Raw genomic sequence first — 21,955 nt, 5'->3', positions numbered from 1 at the left:
TATGTGTTTAGGGAGCGTAGAATACGCATTATTATTTTGGAACAGGCTCTCGTTATTCAATCTTGAATTGCTGGACTATGTAAATTCGGTTAAGTCTTTCATCTTGATTAAATGCACCAGACTGCAGATGTATGCGTCATGTGCTCGTATGGATAGGAATCTGGGGTTAACCAAAGATCCCCCTCCTTCAGAGATCGACCGCTTGTTAAGCTGTGTAAGCTCTAGTCCAAAGCGGATTAGGCGTAAATTATCACTTGGGTCAGCTAACTGCTCTAACGACCTTAATAATGAGATTAGAGCTCCGTGTTTGTGACAATGTGTGAATCTTGCCATGGTCATTAAATTGCATTTGTTTGAGAACAGCGTGTAGACTGTCTATGTTAATCGTGACAACCGAGTCAAGGGCGCATGCACTAGATGGACGAGTGTCAAAATAAGGATGATGGCTACAGGTGGAGAAGTTGTCAGCTGCTGACAGAAAATTGAAGTTTCGATCGGAGCAACTACGCCCCCGTGGAAAGAGGGAAATAATAACTGACCGAACATATTCGAACAAATACTGATATGAATCCCAAGGCGTAGTTCCCTCTACCAACTTGCCCCCCCCCCCCATCATCGTATTTAGATTCGTCCACCAGAACTACGTAAACTGTTGTAGAACTGTTTTACAGGAGTAAGAAATTCAAGAGCCTCCACAATAGCGTAATAGCTACGCTGTCGCATTGTAGTTACGGAGTCTCGGGTTTGGTCTTTCAGATCAGAGAGAAAAGAATGGAATAACAGGAAGGGGGGGGGGAGAGAGGGAGAGAGAGAGAGAGAAGAAAATAGAGCGTATGTGTGTGAGAGAAAAGGAATAAGTTTAAATGCACATGCAAAAAAGAACAAACAGACAATATAAATATAGAAACACTTGGGTTGGAAAGAGAAAAAGGAGATAAGCAACAAATAAAAGAGAGAGAGAGAGAGAGAGAGGTGGAAAGAGAAAGAGAGAAGGAACGAAAATGAAGATATAGAGGTGAAAAGAACAAGACAGAACAGAAGAAAAGAGAGAAACATGGTGGAGGTAAAGAGCAAAACAGCCAAAGAGAATATGGAGATTGGTAAACACTGATGGAGAAGGAAAGAAAAATTATTAAAGATATTAATAATAGTAGTGAAACAGAAATAGAACAGTAAGAGAGAGAAAGAAAGCCATAGAGAAGGACAGGGAACGTAGCACTATATTATATCACAGCAAATATTTATCACCCTATTACGTTTAACCTTGACAAAAAACATACCAACATCTCTCCAATATCACCGCCACGACCTTCCTCAAACGCTATCCCTTTGTGTTGTCGATGAAGTGTCAGCGCTGTCATCCGTGATGAAGACGAGCTCTATAGCTGTCAAGCGCCGTCTGCAGACGCTCCATCACGGCCAGGGAGGCAAAAACCGTTATTGTTCTCGTCACCTTCACTTCACGATCACCACTTACAGAGCGTTATTGACACGTCACAAAGCTCCGCGTCAAATTACTCGTAAACAATAAGCCTTTCGCTTCCTTGCTTGAACTTCCATATTGGCGTTGCGAAAGCTCGTCGAATGAGAAGGCGTTGATTGCCACCACGTTTTCTCTGTAGCACAGAAGAAATTTTTCCCGTATTTTTACTAGACTGTCACAAAAGTCATGCATTTCTTCATCTTCTCGACCAAGATTATATCAATTAAATGACGTTCTCGATACGAACCTTCCCAATACACCATTTTTATTCTGAATATATTCGACCATGATTTACAGATCATAGTTGCCATGAAAAATTACATTTTGTGAGAATATGAGAAAGTAATGAGGGAGATGAAAATGTGCGGAAATGTCAAGAATGACAGAAAAAAGACAGAGAACGACACACACACACAGATAGAGGGAGAGGGGGCTGAGGAAAAGAGAAAGGCAAGAAAGAGAGATTATAAACAAAGAAAGAATGGAAGAAGGATGGAGAATAAATAATTGAAGATAGATGGAGTATAAAGAAAGAGAGAGTATAAAGGAAGAACAGAGGGGGAGACTATAAAGAAAAAGAATGAGGAAGGAAATACAAAGAAAGCAAGAAGGAGGATAAAGAAAAAATAAAAAGGAGAGAATATAAAGAAAGAAACAGGGAGATAATTCAAAGAAAGAAAGAGGGAGTATAAAGAAAAAGGGAGATACAAAGAAAGAAAAAGAAAGGAAGAGTATAAAGAAAGAGGAGGGAGAAATACAAACAAAGACAGAGAGATTACAGAGAAAGAGGAAGAGAAAGGGGGTATAAAGAATGAGGGTGAGATACATAGAACGAAAAGAGGACTAAAAAGAAAGAGGAGAAAATACAAATAAAGAAATAATGAGTATAAAAATGAGAGGGAAAAAGAAAGAAAGAGAGACAGAATATAAGGAAAGAAAGAGGGAAATAATACAAAATAAAAAAGAGGAAATATGAAGAAAGAGAAAAGGAAACAAGAAGGAGAAACGAAAAGTGAAAAAGAAGGAAATAAGCACGAGAGGACCCAACACATTCAAGATCTCGGCCATTTTTTTGGAATTCATGTGATCAGTACCATGCTCCGACCATCTTGGCCACCCCTCCGAGCTTGCTCCCAGGTACCAATTTTCGTATGGGACGGATTGACTTCAGAGCCGCTTATATACAGGGAAGAAGGTGGGAATTCCGAAATTAGATCGCCCACTCCGAAGGACAAAGGTGGGAATTCCGAAATTAGATCGCCCACTCCGAAGGACAAAGGTGGGAATTCCGAAATTAGATCGCCCACTCCGGAAATCGAACCGCGTAAGAGTTAGGCGTCCGAAAAGAGTTCTAAATTGAACTGAACTCAACAAAATAAAAATAAACGTTCAGTATTACTATTACTTTCCATGTTTAGTACTAGTTATTTTTCAGATTTTCCTTCAAAGTTCAAGTATTTAAAAGTTTGGAGTCTGACTGTTGACGCTCTGTATATTTAAAGCTCAATTCCTATTCGTCGTTCCAGTTGTATTTTCCCCTTTAAGTAGACGATGTCGGCAATGACCAGCGGCTGCGTGTCAGTCCTTGGCTGACAGCGGCGCAGCTGGCGGGCGATCCTCGCGTCACGGCCGGCGGAGAACTTGTCCCAGCCACGTCGGCAGTAATGACAAGAAATTGCTCTCTTAATCGGGGAATCCCCTGCGGAGACAACCACTGCTATTCTCGACGGGACATTTCGCTGCTTAATTCAATAGGAAGGGAGAAAAATGGAGCGTTCTCCAGAGAAACGTCAGACGCTGGAAATTCTTCTTATGTGCTGCAGCATTCCTTCACTGCCAAGCACGTTTCAGAGCTGTGTTAATATATTAAACTTTTTTAGAGCACGTCTCAGAATGTGAGTAATGTGAACGTTTATTTTCTAACAAAAAAATTTAATTTTTGTTCACTACATAATATTGGGTGAAAATTACTCTTATGCAAAACTCATATACTTTTCCTAGTTATAATGTTGTACGTTCATATTGGCAAAAACTATAATTTTTGTTCACAAGGCAAACGTGGGTGAATATTACCTTTATGCAAAACTCATATCGTATTTATACTGCACGTTAAAATTTTGTACGCTTATTTTTGTACCAAAAAAAGGTAAAAATTACCATTATGCAAAATTCTAATTCTTTAGTTTTGGTTATTTTACGTAGCATTCCTCTCTGTTTAGGTTGATTCAGACAATGAGGATGAATGATGAAGCAGGTGACGAATCAAACTCGCATTAACACCGTACCAGTATTCGAACCGAGGACCAGTAGGTAAGTTGACCACTCAGCCACAGAGCCGGCGAAAGTTATATCGTTTCACTAATGTCAGCTATTGATATTTCAGAAATCACGGGAGCTAGAAAGATAAAAATCGATGAATTGATAGATCTATTAAATATCAAAATCAAGTAATCGATTAATATACGATAAGGGTTGGAGCATAAGTCATAGCAACTATTCTTTTATCGCTAGGATGCATGAGCGGCACAAAAATTCGAAAAACGGGAAGAGGATGCTTCATGGAATTGAACAATGCAGGTTATGTGTACAAGCGGTTGGAGGGAAATCTTTATTTAAAAGGTATCATTCTGCATGCGTGTATTAATCACAAGGCTACACTACCAGTACGAAAACGTATTCATAGTTTCACTAAGCCATTTTATTATAATTAGCAAGGACCTGTTCTATCATTTAGGAAGCCATCTTGAAACCGATGCTTCCAGGTTCGTCCGTTGGGAGTGTTCTTTCATCAATTTTATCTAATAATTCATTCTTTAGTTGGAGAAAAGCAACATAAAATTCAAATAAAATACAAATCTTTATGGGAAAAATTACTGCGATGTACGAATGTCAACAAACTCCCAGCATTCTCAACATTTAAGTGACCAGCTGGTGGCCGAAGGAGTTAAGCAATCGACTCTCGATCTGGCCACCGAAGTTTCTGTGTTCGAGCCTCGGCCTGGGCATGAGTGTTCTTTTTTAGTGCTCCTTAATCAATTTCCTCAAATCATCTTCGCGATTATCCAAAAGTAAAAGGAAAACGATGTTAAGTAAAATAAAATTGTGAGTGGCATTGCAACATACGAGACTGAAGATTGAAACTTTGAAATCAGAGGTCAGGGTCTATGACACTACCATTGGGGTGCTTTAACGGGAATTTCAATTGACAGTGAGACAGTGTTAGCCTAATTGTCGCAACTTCATGTTCCTTCTTGACAGAAACTATTAAGCACATAAAGCTGAAATTTTAACACAGTCTCTGAGTATTCGCTGTCACTTTAGCACACGATTTCCCATCATTGTGACGATATTTGTATTATTGAAAGAATGAAAGTAAACAATCTTCTTGTTATGTATAAATGCGAATAAAGAAATAAGTGTTGTGAGTTGGAGAAGGTTGCGTTAGGAATCCGAGACTGTCCTCGGGAGAAGGATAAGTGCGGCCCTATTTGTGACAAAGTTTTGAACGATTTATAAAGTGAAAAACATCTTTGCTAAGTGATTATTGATTAGTAGAGTAAGCAATTCACATTGCTTGAAGAGAGATAGGAATCTCAAATTATATTCCTTTCTTTTTTTAAACAAGGGTATTATGTTCATTATTTTAATGGTAATTCCTACATTTTTTTTTCTTTTTGAAGAGACATTGGAGGGTGCCAAGGCACGTGAGCACGTCTATGCTACCTGTAAATGTGAAGCACGAAAGAACCTCTCCTGGCAATGAAAAATTGTGCCCGGGGAACGTGCGTGAAGTTTATTCGAAGCCGATCACCGGGAAACGTCAAAACACCGTTAGAAGTTACAAATTGAGTTTCCAATCCTGTACTGCACAATCTTGTGACCTTAGTTCGATAATGACATTTTCCTTGAAATTCTTTTTTTCTCCCAGATTCCCACGCGTGCAAGGAAGTTCTGTGTTTGTCTCCTCCAGGGAGTGTACGTAGGCCTCTCGTTAACAAGTATTGGAAAAGAATAAAACGCTATCAATTGTGCTTTTTACGCCGAAGCAATTAGTGTTCAAACCTACTTTCCTTTCTTTTGCTTTCCACGGACGCTGTTTTCAAAGAATGGAAATTTATTTGAAGTTGAAACTTGGAGCGTAAGTTAATTAAAGTTCTCTCTTTCTCTCTCTCTCTCTCTCTCTCTCTCTCTCTCTCTACCTCTATCTATTTCCTCTGTCAATGAAGAATAAAGGAAAAAAGCAATTGGACTTCAATCATTTGAGGCATCTGCATAGAAAATGACGAACCTTTCTTGCAAGACCCTCCCACTCGTGCTGAAACTTTAAAAAAGTACAATTGGCACTACTTTACGTTGAAAAAGAAAACATGCCCTTCTTATAAAGTTCTTTCCATACATTGTATAGTGTCCTTAACATAATCAAAGGGAAAAAAACTCGAATTTCCAATCTAGTTTTTATTTAGTTTACTTGTCGTTCACGTAACCAATTAACCAACTTTTGACTGAGTTTGCTTCCAGTTTCACATAACGCACTGAGTGACATATTGATTTGTATTTGAATTTTTATTTCACGTCGCTTTTTCACACTTTTAGCCAATCGCGACGATGAGGGCGGGTAATAATTAGATGAAATTGACGAAGAGACACCCATGCCTAGGCCGGAACTCGAATCCGGGAAATTCGGTGGCGAGCTGGAAAATGGTCAACTTACAGCGCTGGGTCACCGAGCTGGCGACTAATTCAATTGGAGTACAGCAAGTATTTGAACCACTTTGTGCCTCAACTGAGATTTGAACCCGGGGCAGATTGATTACAATCCGACTGTATTAAACCTCTGCGATATCGAAGAGTACTTATATATAATCCACAGTGTAAAGCGAACATCAAGACGAACAACTTTTATTGGTAACGTTTTTATCGTTAGAAGTGAATGACCACAGAGTGGTACATATCGAGGATTGTCTTTTCTAAAATGATAATACGCGTAAATTATGAACCATCGACTGTCCTAAGGTATTCTTCTCAAATACGATTTGCAATAAATAATCATTCTACTTTTACTTTAAAATTACAGCAATTTCAATGTTACAAATAGTTTACGGGTTCACTTTCTACATATTTGATATTTTTGTCGAATGGTATTCATTTATACTTATTTTATATTGTTTTTTCCAGCCGTACACGGAATATTCTTTTATTTTTATAAATTTGAACGGTTTTCATAATGAGAAGAATCTTTCTAACTATAATCAAACGAACTCTATCCATGCCTAGTTCTCGTCGAATTGAATTGTGGTACAAACCCAACAAACATCTGGGACAGAATCAAAGAAGACCTAGCTTCTGGTTACTCACTCTCATATATTAATAGAACTTGGGATACAATAGATAGACTGAGGACAGGGGTGTTAAGATGAAAACTAAATTTAACAAGTGAAGTTAGAATAGCAAGGAGAAGTGCAGTGATTTTTGTTGTGATGAACTTCTAAACCCTGAACACTTATGGAATACAGAAACTTTGAACCTTGCAATATGAATGATTTAAAGCTACCCAAGCTGATATAGAAACTGTCCGTCTTTTTAACGTATATCGCTTGTAATCTATTTGTGGTCTGGACTCGGAAAGTCAATAAATAAATAAATTAAACTTTTACACATGGCATGCCTTAATACGTACAAAATCTTAACCTTATCTGAATAATTATTAGAAATCTAAATTATTTTTAATTGTTGGTTGTAGACTTTGTCTATGCACCAGTTATGACACATATTGTCAACCGTGTTCTCCACGGTAATCATCAATAATATGCATATCACAATGACGAATTATATTGTTGATGGTTTCCATGGGAACAGCATCTATGGAATTTTATGATGGGTAAATTTAATAGAATTCGACAAGTTTTACAAGTAAGTAATCGTCTATCGCTGTCGAATATACTGCTAGAATGTTTGATATGTGCCGAAACACAAGAAGATGGATTGTTTCGGCATGTGAGGGTTAAGAAAACATTTTTTGGATGCTCTAACTAAAATATCCTCATGCTTCGAGAATGGTACTGTTAGGATATATTTTTTCTATTAAAGTATGGGTGGCTCAGTCGGTAACGCGTCTGACTACCATGCTAAAGGTCCCGGGTTCGATCCCCGGCCGGTTCAAATCCGGGAACTTTTCTAACGGTGGAAGCGGCCCCGGCGCCTACCCAGCGTCGAATAACATGGGTACCTGGGGGAAACCCTGGGGGGTAAAGGCGGTCAGGGGCGTGATGCTGATCACATCACCCCCACTCACGACCGGATCAAGAAAGTGTGGGGCGTTACCCCCACACCCCCTATACGCCTTCATGGCGTGGTGCTAAGCACAGGGGAACACTTTACCTTTTTTTTTTTTTACCAGTATAATTAATTTATTCACTATCTATACTGTGAGCAAAGGCGTGATTTCAGTACTCTATCGGGGATGCAGGAATTTCACGCAAGAACTTTTCATTCCAATTAGACCTTTACAGTAACATTTCCAACAGTTTAGGAAATGTTACTGTAAAGGCCTTTTTAGGACTCTCTTTTTGTTTAGGACCTAATCACATGTAATCCATTTGAAACCTTTCTCATCTAAGCGAAGTACACTACTTGTAAACTTAGTAAGGCTGGGAACTTACCAATCCAAAACATACCTTACATTTCGAAAAGGAAAGAAAAGTTTGTGTAGCGAGGGGAGAGAGAGAACGAAAACAATGGAATGTTCCATTCTTGTCACATTGTGTGTAATTCAATTGTTAGTTCTGCAGGATTAAACGTGACTCGCACAAGAATAGAGACCATTCCATTTCCTCGTAATTGCAAATGACAGCGACTGATTGCAAAATTCATAGTGAAGGTTGCATTCGAATGTACAAGTGCATCAGTCCTTGTTTACAGTATGTGGCACTAATAGCACGGAATGCTCTATTGTGGTCGTGATATTACGGACTGTTTATTATACACGCCCCCGTCCCTAACAATATATTAAAATTCAATGTCTTTAGTATTGTATAACGTGGTAACTGATACACTAAATTTGCTGAAAGTTACTTTTGTAAATATACTCGTATCAGCGGAGTTGGTTGGCACAGCGCGCGCTACGACGTCAGAGTTCCAGGGTTCGAATCCCGTGATTGGCATGGGTGTTATTTGTTATTGTCTCTTCATCAATTTCTTCACTCATCCTCATATTCGCGATTAGCCAAAAGTGGCATAAAAGTGAAGTGAAATAAATCAAATCAATCAATCAACTGCAACGAAAATTAAAACTAGACTATTTCTCCAAGCTGTACAAATTTTAGTTCTGGGACCACCTTCATTCTAAAGAGTCATAGGCGTGCGCAGACCCTCTGATTGGGTGGGGGGGAGCCTTGATGAAAGTTCCGTCGGGAAAGAAAAATCTCACTCTTTTAGTTTTATGGCATTGATGGGTGTAAATGCGAGCGTGCGTGCGTGCGTGTGTGTGTGTGTGTGTGTGTGTGTGTGTGTGTGTGTGGGTGTGGGTGTGTGTGTGTGTGTGTGTGTGTGTATAACATATTATTTAAATACATTACATAATCAATTCATTCGCCCCATAACAAACCAACAGCAAAAATCATATAAATTGTCTCTCAAATGTGCGCGCTCCTTTTCCTCCAAACAGTTGTTCATGCGTAGATTTAAAGAATTGTTCATGCATTTAAGAGAAAACCGTTTAGCAGCAATATTTCTCTCCCTGGTAATTTACAATGCATTATGGACAACAAATTGCGAGCGAAGTGAGCAAGAAAATTTTCAGATCCAAATTTAAGCAAAATGAAAACAATATTGATTTAATATGGCGCAAAAATTTTCATGGAGAACCATGCCATTCTGTTTTACAATTTTTTCCATTTAGATCTTCGGCGTCCAGAAAATGACAAGACTACAAGAAAAGCAGACACTGCGAGCGAAGCGAGCAAGTAAGATTTTGCGAAATGTTTATAAAATTTGAAATCGAGGGGGCAATTCCAACTCTGTGCACCCCCATCCAGGAGCTCCTAGCCGTCTGAAGAAATTAATTCCATCTTCAGTACCCTTTTGTTCTGCTATTCTGCTAGTCTTGCTTTCCTTTACTTCCATGTTTGCCCCCCTAAAATTGATTTCCGTCCAAGGTTGGGGGCAATGCCGCTTGCCTCCTCTGTTTGTACCACCACCCCCTTCACCCGAAGTTTCTTTGAACTTGAAAATACTTCATTTTCTTTAAGAGTATACTATCGTTTAATAACGGCGATAAGTTCCTCTATCCTAAATTCTAGGTGAAAATATAAAAATATATAGGGGCATGGAAGTCTGAAAGGGGACAAGGATGCCCATATCTCCCTCTTACAAAACGAATGTCAACCTAAAAGTACATTTTCACAAGTATAATTTGATTTCAGTCATAATAGTGTACATTAATTATTATTATGGGGATGCAGGAATGCGATAATTTCAAAATCGAGAGGTATTTTGGGGGGGCAACACTATTATCGGGGTAATATTCCCCATGGTAAAATACCATGCTTGTCCCTTCGTGGATAAAATCTGAGGACGTCCATGATTAGGGGGGTCATTTGCCCCAACCCCTTGCCCCCCTGTGCGCATGCCTATGGAAATAGAATTAACATTTTCGTTAGATGGTTATTTTGCGATCATAACTACAGATAGTTGGTCAATTGATTAGTTCATCTATCAGAAAGATAGATAATTTTAGTTAAGTTTCTTTATTCTCTCCGTCATAGAGGAAGTAAATTTATCTCTCTCTCTCTCTCATGTGAGCTTTCTCACTCATATCAAACATGTACTTACTGAAACCAGATTCTTGAATTTGAATTATAGTAAATGAATGTTGTACCCATAGAAATGTAACGAAGCTACAAATCTATGCAACAAATGTACAGTCTAATTGGATTAAGTTTTTTACGTTTTGAGAACTGAAAATCCTGTTACTTCTCGAGCATTAAGGACTTCCGATGGACCCTAACTAAGAACGTTTCATTTTAGGCGAAGTAACTGTAACCAAGTTACGTTTCAAAACTAAGTTTCCAAGCACAGAAATTTGAGAAACTAAAAACAAGGAAGTGTGGTGTCGCTTGTCCTTGATTGCACCTGAATATGCTTCTAACCTCGTACAAGCTTCTGAGTGCCTAACTGACGGAGCGCCTCAAGGGAAGGGGATTACCACGCAGGCGATATTAATCTGGTGGTCCGTTGCGCGTCCCTGGGGTGAGGCCCCTCGAAGGCTTTGTAAATAGCTAATGTGGCAGGTGCCGCTAAGCTTGTGGATGCATCGACTCTGCCATAAAGTGGAAGAGTTAGTGTCAGCGCCCTCGACAACATAAAGGACAGAGAGCAAAAAGTGTGGAAGGAACCCATGGTCACACGATCCAAGGGTCCGGAATCGATTCCCAATCTGAGCATGGATGTTCTGTGTTTACATCTTCATCGATTTTATCTAATCATTATTCACTCTCATTAGTGGAGCAGTGAATGATGTTGACAGGGCCTATATCATGTCCCGGGAATCTTTAGAGCAGGCAAGTAGTGACGCGAGGCGGCTCCACCAATGAACACGTGAGACGGAACGAGAAGAGGGAACGTGAGAGGGGAGAGGGAAGCGACTCCAGTTACCAGCCTTTGCAGCAGCGTGTACTGCTTCGCTCTGCCCACTCGATTTCACCCCTTCTCTGCCGCTATGCGTGACTTTGCTCCAGAGATAGTTGGGACAGGGTATATGTGTGTGAGGGTAAAAACTTCCCTCCATAATACAGGGTGTCCAAATAGTCACGTTTCCGAAACTTTGAACGTTCGTAACTTTTGTACAAAATGATACGCTGGGTATTAACTATGTCTATGTGGATAGTTTGTAAACAATAAACATGAAAATCATGTAGATTAGGCACACACAGGGAATGTGACGTAGAAATTTTCAGCGAGAAATCAGTCGAGGCCAGGCCGGCTCGGTAGCTCAGTGGTTAGAGCAATGGCACGGTATGCCAGAGACCCGGGTTCGAGTCCTGGTCGAGCCTGCATTTTCGCTGAAAATTTCTACGCAGTACATCTCCTGTGTGTGCCTAATCTACATGATCATGCCCTATGTAAACGTTCGGTCTGCGGACAAAGTTAGAATGGTGTAAAGAAGCTTTTGTACGAAGTAATAACAAAAATGAATAAAAGGCAGCTGTGGAATTGCTTGCACATAAATTTCGATTTGTATCGATGGTCTCTGTGAATATTTATCGAATTGATAAAAGAAAATAAAACAACAACAACAACGGGGTATCACCGAAATTGATTTGCGGATGCATTCTACCAAGCAAATATTTAATTTCACTCTGTTTAGTAAAGGTTACGTGGTCTGTTAGGAAAGTAATGAGACTGATTTTCTGTAAACGATGAATTTTATTATTTTTACAAATCAAGGTTATCCCCTTCAAAATAGTTCCCTTGGGCAGCTACACAGTGATGGAGGCCTTGTTTCCATTGTTCGTAGCAGTGCTGGAATGCTTCTGCTGGAATACCTTTCAGCTCGTCGGTTACGCTTTACTGGATATTATCCAAAGTATCAAAATGGCGCCCTTTCAAGTGGATTTTGATCAAAGGGAATAAAAGAAAGTCACAGGGACTGAGATCCGGCGAATAAGGGGGCTGAGGAACCACAGGAATGCTTTTTTTTGCCAAAAATTCATTGATGGAGACTGCCTTGTGACATGCTGCATTGTCGTGGTGCAGCATCCAAGTGCGTGCAATGTCTGGTCGCACACGTGCAACCCTTTCCCTGAGTCTTGCAAGGACTTCATTCGGTACACACGTTCAAATTTAACTCACTACTGATCATTCTCACCGTCAATCGACGATCTGACCTCACAAGAGACCTCACTCTTTCCACATTGTCATCCGTTTTTGAGGTTGAAGGTCTTCCCGCACGAGGTTCGTCTTCCACTTGTTCTCGGCCTTCTAAAAAGGACTTGTGCCATCTGAACACTTGTGCCCCAGATAGTGCATGTTCTTCATAAGCCCTTTGTAACTTTTCATAAGTCACAGTAGCGGATTCGCCAAACTTAACACAAAAATTTGATGGCACAACGTTGTTCAAACTTTTGACACTCCATTTTCGTAACGCACCTCACAAACACGACTTCACGTCAGACGCTCTCAACAATCGTGTAGCAACTGTAGCAAGTTGAAACTTATACTGAGTCAACGGTAAGCGTTCACCTACCTGCTGTATGAAGGTGGGGGCAGCAGCGTTGCCAGTTCGTGCACAGTGTTACCAGTCTCATTACTTTCCTAACAGACCACGTAGATTCATGGCACTGAACCCGCGTTCACGTTCAGCTGTACATACACAGTGTATTGGTACAATTTCAATTGAACTCTCATAATCATTGAGCGAGGTGAACATGTGTTTTGGATTTTCTTTGTAGACGTGAAAGTCTTTAACTAGTGACGCACACATGCTTTCGATTACATTAAAGTTCAAAACATACGTTCTTAATCTTCTAAACGCCACGTGTGTGCTCATCTAATAGGACTACAAGCGAAAGAAATCTACGTCTTCAAACTGGCGATTCATATTGCGTTGTGTCGTCCATATGTGTTCGTGATTGTTACTTCATCAATCTCATCTTTATTACTATTCAACATTATCTTCTTAATTAGCCAAAAGTGGTAGAAACCTGTAAATCATTAGTTCAAATCATTCATATTTTTAATGATTGTGTCCAACAAATCTAGGTATATTTCCATTACTCAATGAAAATCAGAGAAAGAAACCGCGCCAGTGCAGTAAAAATATACACTTTAAAATAAGCAGCACGAAATTCATGTATATCGCTCCTAACATTGTAATTCGCCTACATTTGTCATTTTAAACTTCTATACAAACAGGAGAAATATATGCTTACATAAAAATCCGGGCGATAGAGATTATGAATCCACCTCTGTAGTCTTGCTAAGATATGGCTCGTATCCTTCTACTTATATACGTATTGAAGTTTTAATATATAAAATAGTTTGTCCTCACTCATTAACTTATCTACGCATAGTCCATACCCTTGGGCCTAGAAACCTGAAAGTTAGGGCTGTGTTACTCGTTAGATGTAGCACCCATAAGGGGTGGAAGGGGGTGTTAATTTTTCTTTGTTCAATGAGTGACATATTATCTCTCGCATGTTTGCTTACAACTCGAGAACAGCCAATTCGATTAAATTTGAGTTTTGTTCACGTGGTTCCAGAGTTACAACAATATTATTTGTGGTGAACCAACGCATAAATTGAAATAATAACGAATTTAACGTGGGGAAAGGTGCATGCTGGTCGCTAGTATTTTTTTTATCTGAAACCAACAAATAATCAAGGCAGAGAAACTTCAGATGCAAAATTTATGCATTTTTCTTTGTTAGTTTCACTGACATTCAAAAACAAACATTTATTCTTCTCATTTTTATGGTGCGTCTTGCTTCTTCTTTCTAATTCTGATGCAGCTCTCCAGGCTTCGTGATTCTAGATTCTCTCTCGTGCATCGCTGATGTCATCACTAGAGCGTGAGGCCAGCACAAGAACTAACGGATGATATCCATACCTCTGCTTAGTTTCCTAACGTACGTAAATTACCACAACAGTCCTTTATTAGACTACATCGAAAAAAACATGCGATTTGCTCTCTTTTAGCATATACTTGCCTTGGACGTAAAAGAATATATTCGATGGCTGAAATTGTATTTTGAGAACACGTTTCGTGCGTATGTCGAAAAGTCTTCGAAAATAATTTGTGAAATTTATTATAATAATATTGAACTCTTATAAAAACACCTCACAAGGTTACTCAGATATTACATTGTGTCATCATGAACGAAACTTAAAACTTTAACTTTGACATAAGAACAAAATATCTTATGAACTGTATTTTTCATTTATCGGAAATTATTTACAATGACCTACAATGACCTACAATACATACAGTGCACTGCAAAAGATTAGATCAGTGGTTTCCAAACTTTTTCATTTCACGGCGCCCTCAGTGTTTCAAGATTATTCCGCGTTGCCCAAGTCAGAATGTAGGCCTATCTAACACTTGCAACGCTCAGTTAGTATGGTTAGGTTGCTTGCCTTAAGTTGAAAAATAAACACACATTTCAAATTCAGAAACATTTTACATTAAAAAGTACTTAAACCATGTGCAAACTAACAAGTAAGTGTTATTTCAGTGAAAATATTGGAACATTTCACGGCGCACCTTAAGAGAGCCATGGTGCTTCAAGGCACCGCGGTGCAGAGTTTTGGAATCACTGGATTAGATGTATTCCTATATTGTTTCTAATTGTTGTATAAATAGCAATTTCGGCATCTATAAGTTTTGTTGAATCAACTATTTATGTCTTTCCATGGAAAGTGATATTTAAATAAATCCGACGTATTTTCTCAACGTGAAATGTAGAATTTGGTGGACAAATATGCCTTTGCTGAGACAGAACAATGACTCAGCAAAGGAATATTCGTTCATTATTAATGAAATAATGAATCACAACAACCTGTGGTTAAGAAGAGTGATTATATTCCATATTGTAATCGAGTAAGTACGTAAAAAAGTAATTTATAAAACATTTGTCATGCATGATTTTTAGAGAAATTAACTGACGGTTTATATTTACTCAAGAAATACGTTGATGAGATTAATATCAGTCTGAAATTGTTAACGTGTATTTCTTACGCAAGCAAATTAAAAAAAAAAATAGGACCTAATTTATAAGAATAACATTAAATCATGTGATTCAATTCTGTATAAGTAACAGGGTATTAATAATATTCATTAATGTATTTATACTGTAACGGATGGATTTCCCAACCACCTTTACAAAGGGCCATTTATATAATCTATGCTTTATTAAACTCTCTGAACTCTTGGATACTGGCAGGCGACAGACCTGATCCCAACTGGAAACCCTTTTACTATACTAATACTCATACTAGCACCGTGTGTCATCAGATCAAACCGACACTGTTTCTTGAAACGACAAGCAAACGGATAAGTCTAGACCATTGGTTAAAGTCCAATGTTGGAAGAAAGAGGAGTGGCTTAACCATAAACGATGAACTGTAGTACAAATGATAAACAACACGTGCATTCAAGGATCTCTAGAAATAGAGGGATATAATGAATCGTGTAAGTTATGCAATCCACGTAACGTCTTTAAACTCTAGAGCGTTACATTAACTGGTGGAGGCGCAATCATGATCTCTCCTCTTCGTCCACCGGCCATCGAACCCGGAGCTTTTGTTTACAGGGCGACGACGTTAACAATGATCCATTATGGAGACCCCTGTGGCGTTTTGAAAATCAGACGGAAAGAAATAGGAAACGATAGCATGGCGTTTTGATTAGGTATTATTAACGCATACACTGGATGTTCAGCCTAACATTATACCGTGGATATTTTAACATTACAATATACTATCTGAGAAAGTTAGGTGAAGTTTAAATGTTTTAGGGGGACGGCGGGCGGTATGGCCCTCTTAAGGAAAATATCATATAAAATCTATAAGAAACTAAGAGAATCATGTAAAATTGTGGAAAACAATTTTTTGAAGCATTGGTTTTTACATACATACTGAAAAAATAATTTTTGTGTGTGAAATAAAGATTAGTGACAATTTTAGTTTCTATCTGCATTTATGATAAACTTCTCAGTGTCGAGTGGTATGGCCCACAATTTAAAGAGAGGAATTAAGTGCAAAGAAACAATTTTTTGAGCACTAAATTGTTTATTCTAATCACTTAATAGTTTACATAGTTGGTAATACAGTGTTTTAACTTTTAATTATTATTTATTAAAGCCTACTGCCCGCATTAGACTAGTGGACTCGGGTTTTCTATAGGCTATTTCAGGATGCCTCTTCATGAACGCTGTATAAAAATCTTTTCCTGCCGTTTTCTATTCTTTATTGATGTGGCAGTTTCAAACTGTTTGCTAAATCAAAGGAGAGTGTTAAGAATTCATTTCTCGACAATGGCATTAACCGAGCATCCAAGTTTTTCATATACGTGACCAGCTTGTTCTCGTACATTTCATTGAAAGTTGGTTTAAAACCACCCAGTTGAGATTTCATTTCTACCTGTGGTTTAAATTTAACACTATGAGGTTTTCTGCGTAAAGTAGTTCTTGGTACATTGTGCCGTTCTGCCGAGGTCCTGACCGACATTTTGTTCTCTAATTTCATGTCATAGGCAGACCATTCTCCATGGCCTTCACCTGTAGGCTTCTTCTTAAACTTTGGCATCGGCCCCTGAAATAATATCATGTAATTATTTGGCCTATACTGCCCGACTTCAATATGGGCCATACCGCCCGACCGAGATCGTTAAGGAAGAAAATGGCTGTTAGCCAAACGAACAAACGTTACTGTTTGAAACTCATGGGACATATTCTAGACATAGTACACAGTAATAATAGTGTAGTACATTGCATTTCTATCTTACCTATTTCAACACAGAAAGCCCTAAAAGTTAGACGAGACAGCACGCCGAGAGCTACAAAACAAATAAAATGAAATATCTTCTAACACGCTGCACTGACAACAGCCTACTCTTTATGCATGGTGGACAGACACTGACGTCACGTAAGTAGTACTGTACGGTGTTGTTACCTTGCGTCAAATCCTGAAAAAAAACTCAATGGGCCGTACTGCCCGCCGGGCCATACTGCCCGCCATTCCCCTACAGTACTAATTCTTTCGGATAATACAGTAAGGGGCTAATATATATGGCGAGGACCGTCGACACACACACACACACACACACACACACACATACACACACACATACACATATTATGTCAAGTATACAACCAATAAAGTGTGAATCACGGTTACACAATAAGCGCAGATCCAAATTGTTCCTTGTTTGTAATTTCTAACGGATATATCAACTTGAAACGATGATGATTTTCATGGAACCTGCTTCCCCAGCTGCGTTACACTCGTAGCCGTCTCCCCATTTTGCCACTGGATACGTCCAATTAAGGCATGCGCAGTTGCATCGACTGATGAGCTTGGGTTCTACGTTAGCCACCTGCCCAAACACAGTTTTCTTCTCTCGACAGCAGCAGAACGCACACATTAGGAGCGAGAAAAACACGAGCCTGGATGTCAGCTTTGATATTTTCTTTTCCCCTTTCAAGGGAATGCCGCAGTTGTTTGTTTTCCTTCTATGTAAATCTGAATGCTTTGTTAGCACGTGTGCATACATTGTCATCTTTTAGAACGAGAGGAAAAATGAAGGTAGAACGAAATATGAACATAGGCGTCCATTCAAGTTTGAAAGTAGTGCAAGATAAAATAGTAAAGAAGGTATTGTGCAGTCTTGCTATTTGTTATCGTTCATTCTATTTATAACTTTTGCTAATAACTTAAGTACTTTAGAATTTATAGTGTCATTATTAGTTATTTGCTTAATACATGTTCAAGTTAAATACTCTTCTAGTTTTTGAGATAAAGAGATATACAAATCAGTAATAAAATAAATTTACTTGGCTAAACATTAAGCTACATTTCCAAACTATCTATATTAGTTAAGCAGGAAAGGTCTGTCTGTCAATCACATCTGACGGGTCGCCCCTTTACAGTATTGACGGCTTTCTGGAAAATGAATACATTTAACCTTACTTTTCTGACTTTTGAAATACAATTATCTTGAAACCTGTTACAAAGTCTATGAACGATCAAACTACTCCCTCTTTTGTCTCTAGAGTGCCAGTGATCTTTCTTTCTTTGCCAACCGTTAAGAAGATACATGTTAGAAGGAAAGTAACCAATCTTGCCCTCCAATATTCACATTGCACGTATTTCAGAAACAACAGTTTAAACCTCCCTTTTACTCAATTAAACTAAAATAATTAGGAATAAATTTAGATTATCTATTAGATAGATGTATCTCTATGGATAAAGAAGTACTCAGTAAATTATTTTATGTAGAAAAAGTAATACAATATGTCCCGGATGTTGTGCGGTCCATCCACTCTGATTCTTAATCCATCAGTGGTGATACATGATAGAATTTGTGATCGCATATCATACAATTTGCCTGCTACAGTGTTCATTTCTACATAGGTAAACATTTCTTACGCATGAAGTATTTTGTTAACCGATTACTCGAAATCAATTTTTTCCAATCTCAATTTGTCGCGTACTTCTTCTCCAAATTAATTTCCGTTCTGTAAACGCTACGACCATGTTTGTGTGAGTTTCAATTATTCAATTTAATTAGCAATAGTATAGGTTGTGTTAAGTTCTCCAGCGCCAGGCGGGAGCGAGAGATCTGAATCGCATGTAGCAGACTGAGGCTCTTTCAAACGCAGGGTGAATTTGTCAATTAAACTTTCAGCTTCGGGGCCTGGAAGAGGGAAGGGAAATAGACTGCTTGCTCTTCACACGTAAACAGGAAACATATCTGGATTAGTTTGCGTGGCGTGCTATGTAACCGGGAATTCTGGATGGAATCGAATCGTGAGTAGGGAAAGAATGTTTCTTTGTGTGATTTGGAGTTTTTTAAAGTCCAATCTATGTACAGATAGGCTAATCGGGACTGGACCTACAAGTGTGGAATCCGAATCACCATGTGCCTCCACCGGGTATTGGATCCGGGACCCCTGGATTACAAGACGGCGACGTTACCACCAATCAATCATGGAGGCCCTGAGTATTTGTGTATGCGTCTTCGTGTTTCACCCTCATCGTGCGGTTGGACTTAAGATACACAAAACGACGTAAAGTAATAACTGCAAAAGTTATACAATTGCACCGTCGCCTTGTAATCAAAGGGTCCCGGATTCGATGCCCGGTGGAGGCACACAGTGGTTCGGATCCCATTTTAAACTGTACGTCCAGTCCCGATTAGCCTTACTGTGCATAAAGTGGACTTAAAACAACAAGTCAGTCATTATACAATTGCAACTAATCCACGAGCAACCACCGTGAGAAGTACGACAGGTTGCCTGGGACTGAATGATAAGCGAATTGTACATGCAATTGGATTTTAATGACAACAAATTGCATTAATTATTATGGAGGCTTATAATTGCATTGGTCTAAAGTGAAACTGCTATAAGTTCGTCTCAAGAACGTCAGGCATTGCCTACCTACCCTTAAAAAATCCTACAGACTACCTTAACCCAGTCTCTTTGGGGAGGTCAATGAACAAGTTTTTAAACCGGCCTTTAGTATTTAACAATAATTAATATCATGAGGCAGACATAAATACATTGAACACCTCTCCTTATAACATATTTATTAAAATACTTTTTGTATTATTGCTACTGTTCTCACACCTCTTGAACATTCGGTCATTTTTCCCCTGCCAGTTGTTTTCGTACTGGCCTAAAGTTGTAGTTTCCGACCTCCGTGGTGTAGTGGTTAGCACAGCGCTACGACGCCAGGGATCCCGGTTTTAATCTCGGAACGGACAAGGATGTTCCTTGTGAGTGTCCCTTCATCTATTTCATGATATCATCTCATCTTCATCGTCGCAATTAGCCAAAAGTATTACCCAGGTATTGTATTAAAAGTGGCAGAGAAGCGGCGCTAAATAACAAAAAAAAAAAAAAAAAACAACGAAAAATTAAGTATCGTGCTGTGATGTAGAAAGCCAAAAAAGGAGCAGCAATGGGTTCTAACTACACATCACCCTACGAAGTTGCTTGGCATCGTGATAGAGATAAATAGATATAGGAAAAACATTAGTAAGTAAGCCAAATGGTAATCGGAAACGCGACAGCCACTTGGTACGATTTCGTTCTTATAAGGCTGTTGTGTTCATGGATTGAACTCTTTCTCTACTGAACGTAATGTTGCTAATTTTGCACAATTTATTTCTATGCGCATTTGTGCAAGTGATTCGCAATGATTTGCGAGAGCCGTTCGTCTTTATCAGCGAAGGATAAGTGTTGCCGTTGTATGCAAATTACCTGTAACGTGATTGTGCTAAGCGACGAGGGAGTAGTGAGGCGACGCGTGGCAACCTTATCTCCCACCCTGCGTGGTTGTTGGTGGAAGGTCGTACCAATTGTTATCCACTCCGGACAATCTACACGCGACTAGATGAATTGAGCGCGCCTGGCCGCCACCGTGAGCAACCGCCTTTGTGTGAACCTGACAACATTGTTGACCTGTCTGATCTGCGCCTTTTTTGATCGGCGGTCATGCACGTGCTTCGTGTACGTGCTCGAGCGGGATTCGAATTAACGTGAGGCATCGCGAGGATTTTGTACCTGGAGGTAAAGCATAACTGGCAACGGTGATGGCATCAGAAAGCGAAAGGCAAAAATAGAGGCCTCCCCGATGGCATGGTGGTAACGTTCTCGCCTTGTAATCAAGGGGTGTCGCGTTCGATGCTCGATGAATGCACATAGCGATTCGGATCCTGATTTAAACTGTAGGTCCAGTCCCGATCTGTGCATAAAGTGGTCTTAAAACTCAAACTCAAAACCACCGGGTGGGTCAAGGGGTAAACTCCTGATCACCATGATATAAAAGTAGCTCCATTCTACCCACCCCAGGTGCCAATATGTACAATTTTCAGAACAGTCTAGGGTAGAGTAGAAGTCACACACGGAGGCACCTCTCCCCCACACACGGGGATTACGAAGTGACATAAAAACTAGTTCCATTAAAAAAATAGTAAGTTTGATAAAAGAACACAAAAGCATTATGTCGCGATAATCAATATTGAATAGTGTATATGAGCGATTTAATATAATATTGCACAGTTACCCGCAATTATAAAGGGACACCTAGATCTTGAAACAGTCCGTTCCATGCATGGCATTATTTTGGAACAGTTCTTTTCCACCACTGTCCATATCTATATTTCATTTCTAATTATTTTCTAATATCATTCAAGAACTCTAGCATTTCTTCATATTTCTAGATCTTTCCAGCATTTCTCCGATTTCGCAGCAACTTCTTGCCAGTATTGCTGTAAGATTCCCCCTCGCAGATCCTAAATCGCCACACATGGCCCATGACGGATTCGCCCCGAGTCTAGCCTCGCATCACAGCCATCTTTACTGCTGAAATCCCTATGTCTTTACACTAAACGTTCTTGCGAATATCTTAAATCTGGCAACTATCGGCTAACCCAGCTCTCTCTTCTATTCATCTTTCCACTAATGGCCCAGAGGCAGCCACTGCTATTGTCAACTGAGTGTCTTTCTCCAGCCATTCTGGCGACACAAGTCATAAAACTCATTGTCTCACAATAACCCCTTTTATACGTCCCGATCATCTGGTCTGCATCCTCCTGTACTGGTTGCAAACTCCAAAGATGTGTCACTAGAATTATAGTAATATAATAATATGGTTGGATACTTTGCTTTGGTGTGGCGGGAATATATTGCCTGAAGTCATAGGAGGTTTGACATCACTGCAAACTGTCCTTTGCTGCTTGTAACTTTCCCT

The 21,955-nt window shown here is 39.3% G+C and overlaps 1 protein-coding gene and 1 non-coding gene across 2 annotated transcripts in view; one reads left to right on the top strand and one right to left on the bottom strand.

Moving 5' to 3' along the window:
• The window catches only part of LOC145994742 (regulator of G-protein signaling 7-binding protein-like), a 579,659-nt gene that overhangs the window by 155,088 nt on the left and 402,616 nt on the right, over positions 1-21,955 (bottom strand). The gene's annotated exons all lie outside the window — the stretch shown is intronic.
• On the top strand, positions 11,461-11,532 carry TRNAT-GGU (transfer RNA threonine (anticodon GGU)). Its single transcript has one exon. It is a non-coding gene; the product is annotated as a tRNA-Thr (tRNA).

Source organism: Lepisma saccharinum, chromosome 11, assembly GCF_977018435.1.
Source record: "Lepisma saccharinum chromosome 11, izLepSacc3.1, whole genome shotgun sequence".
NCBI lineage: Eukaryota > Metazoa > Arthropoda > Insecta > Zygentoma > Lepismatidae > Lepisma > Lepisma saccharinum.
This window is presented reverse-complemented; position numbering and strand designations above follow the sequence as displayed.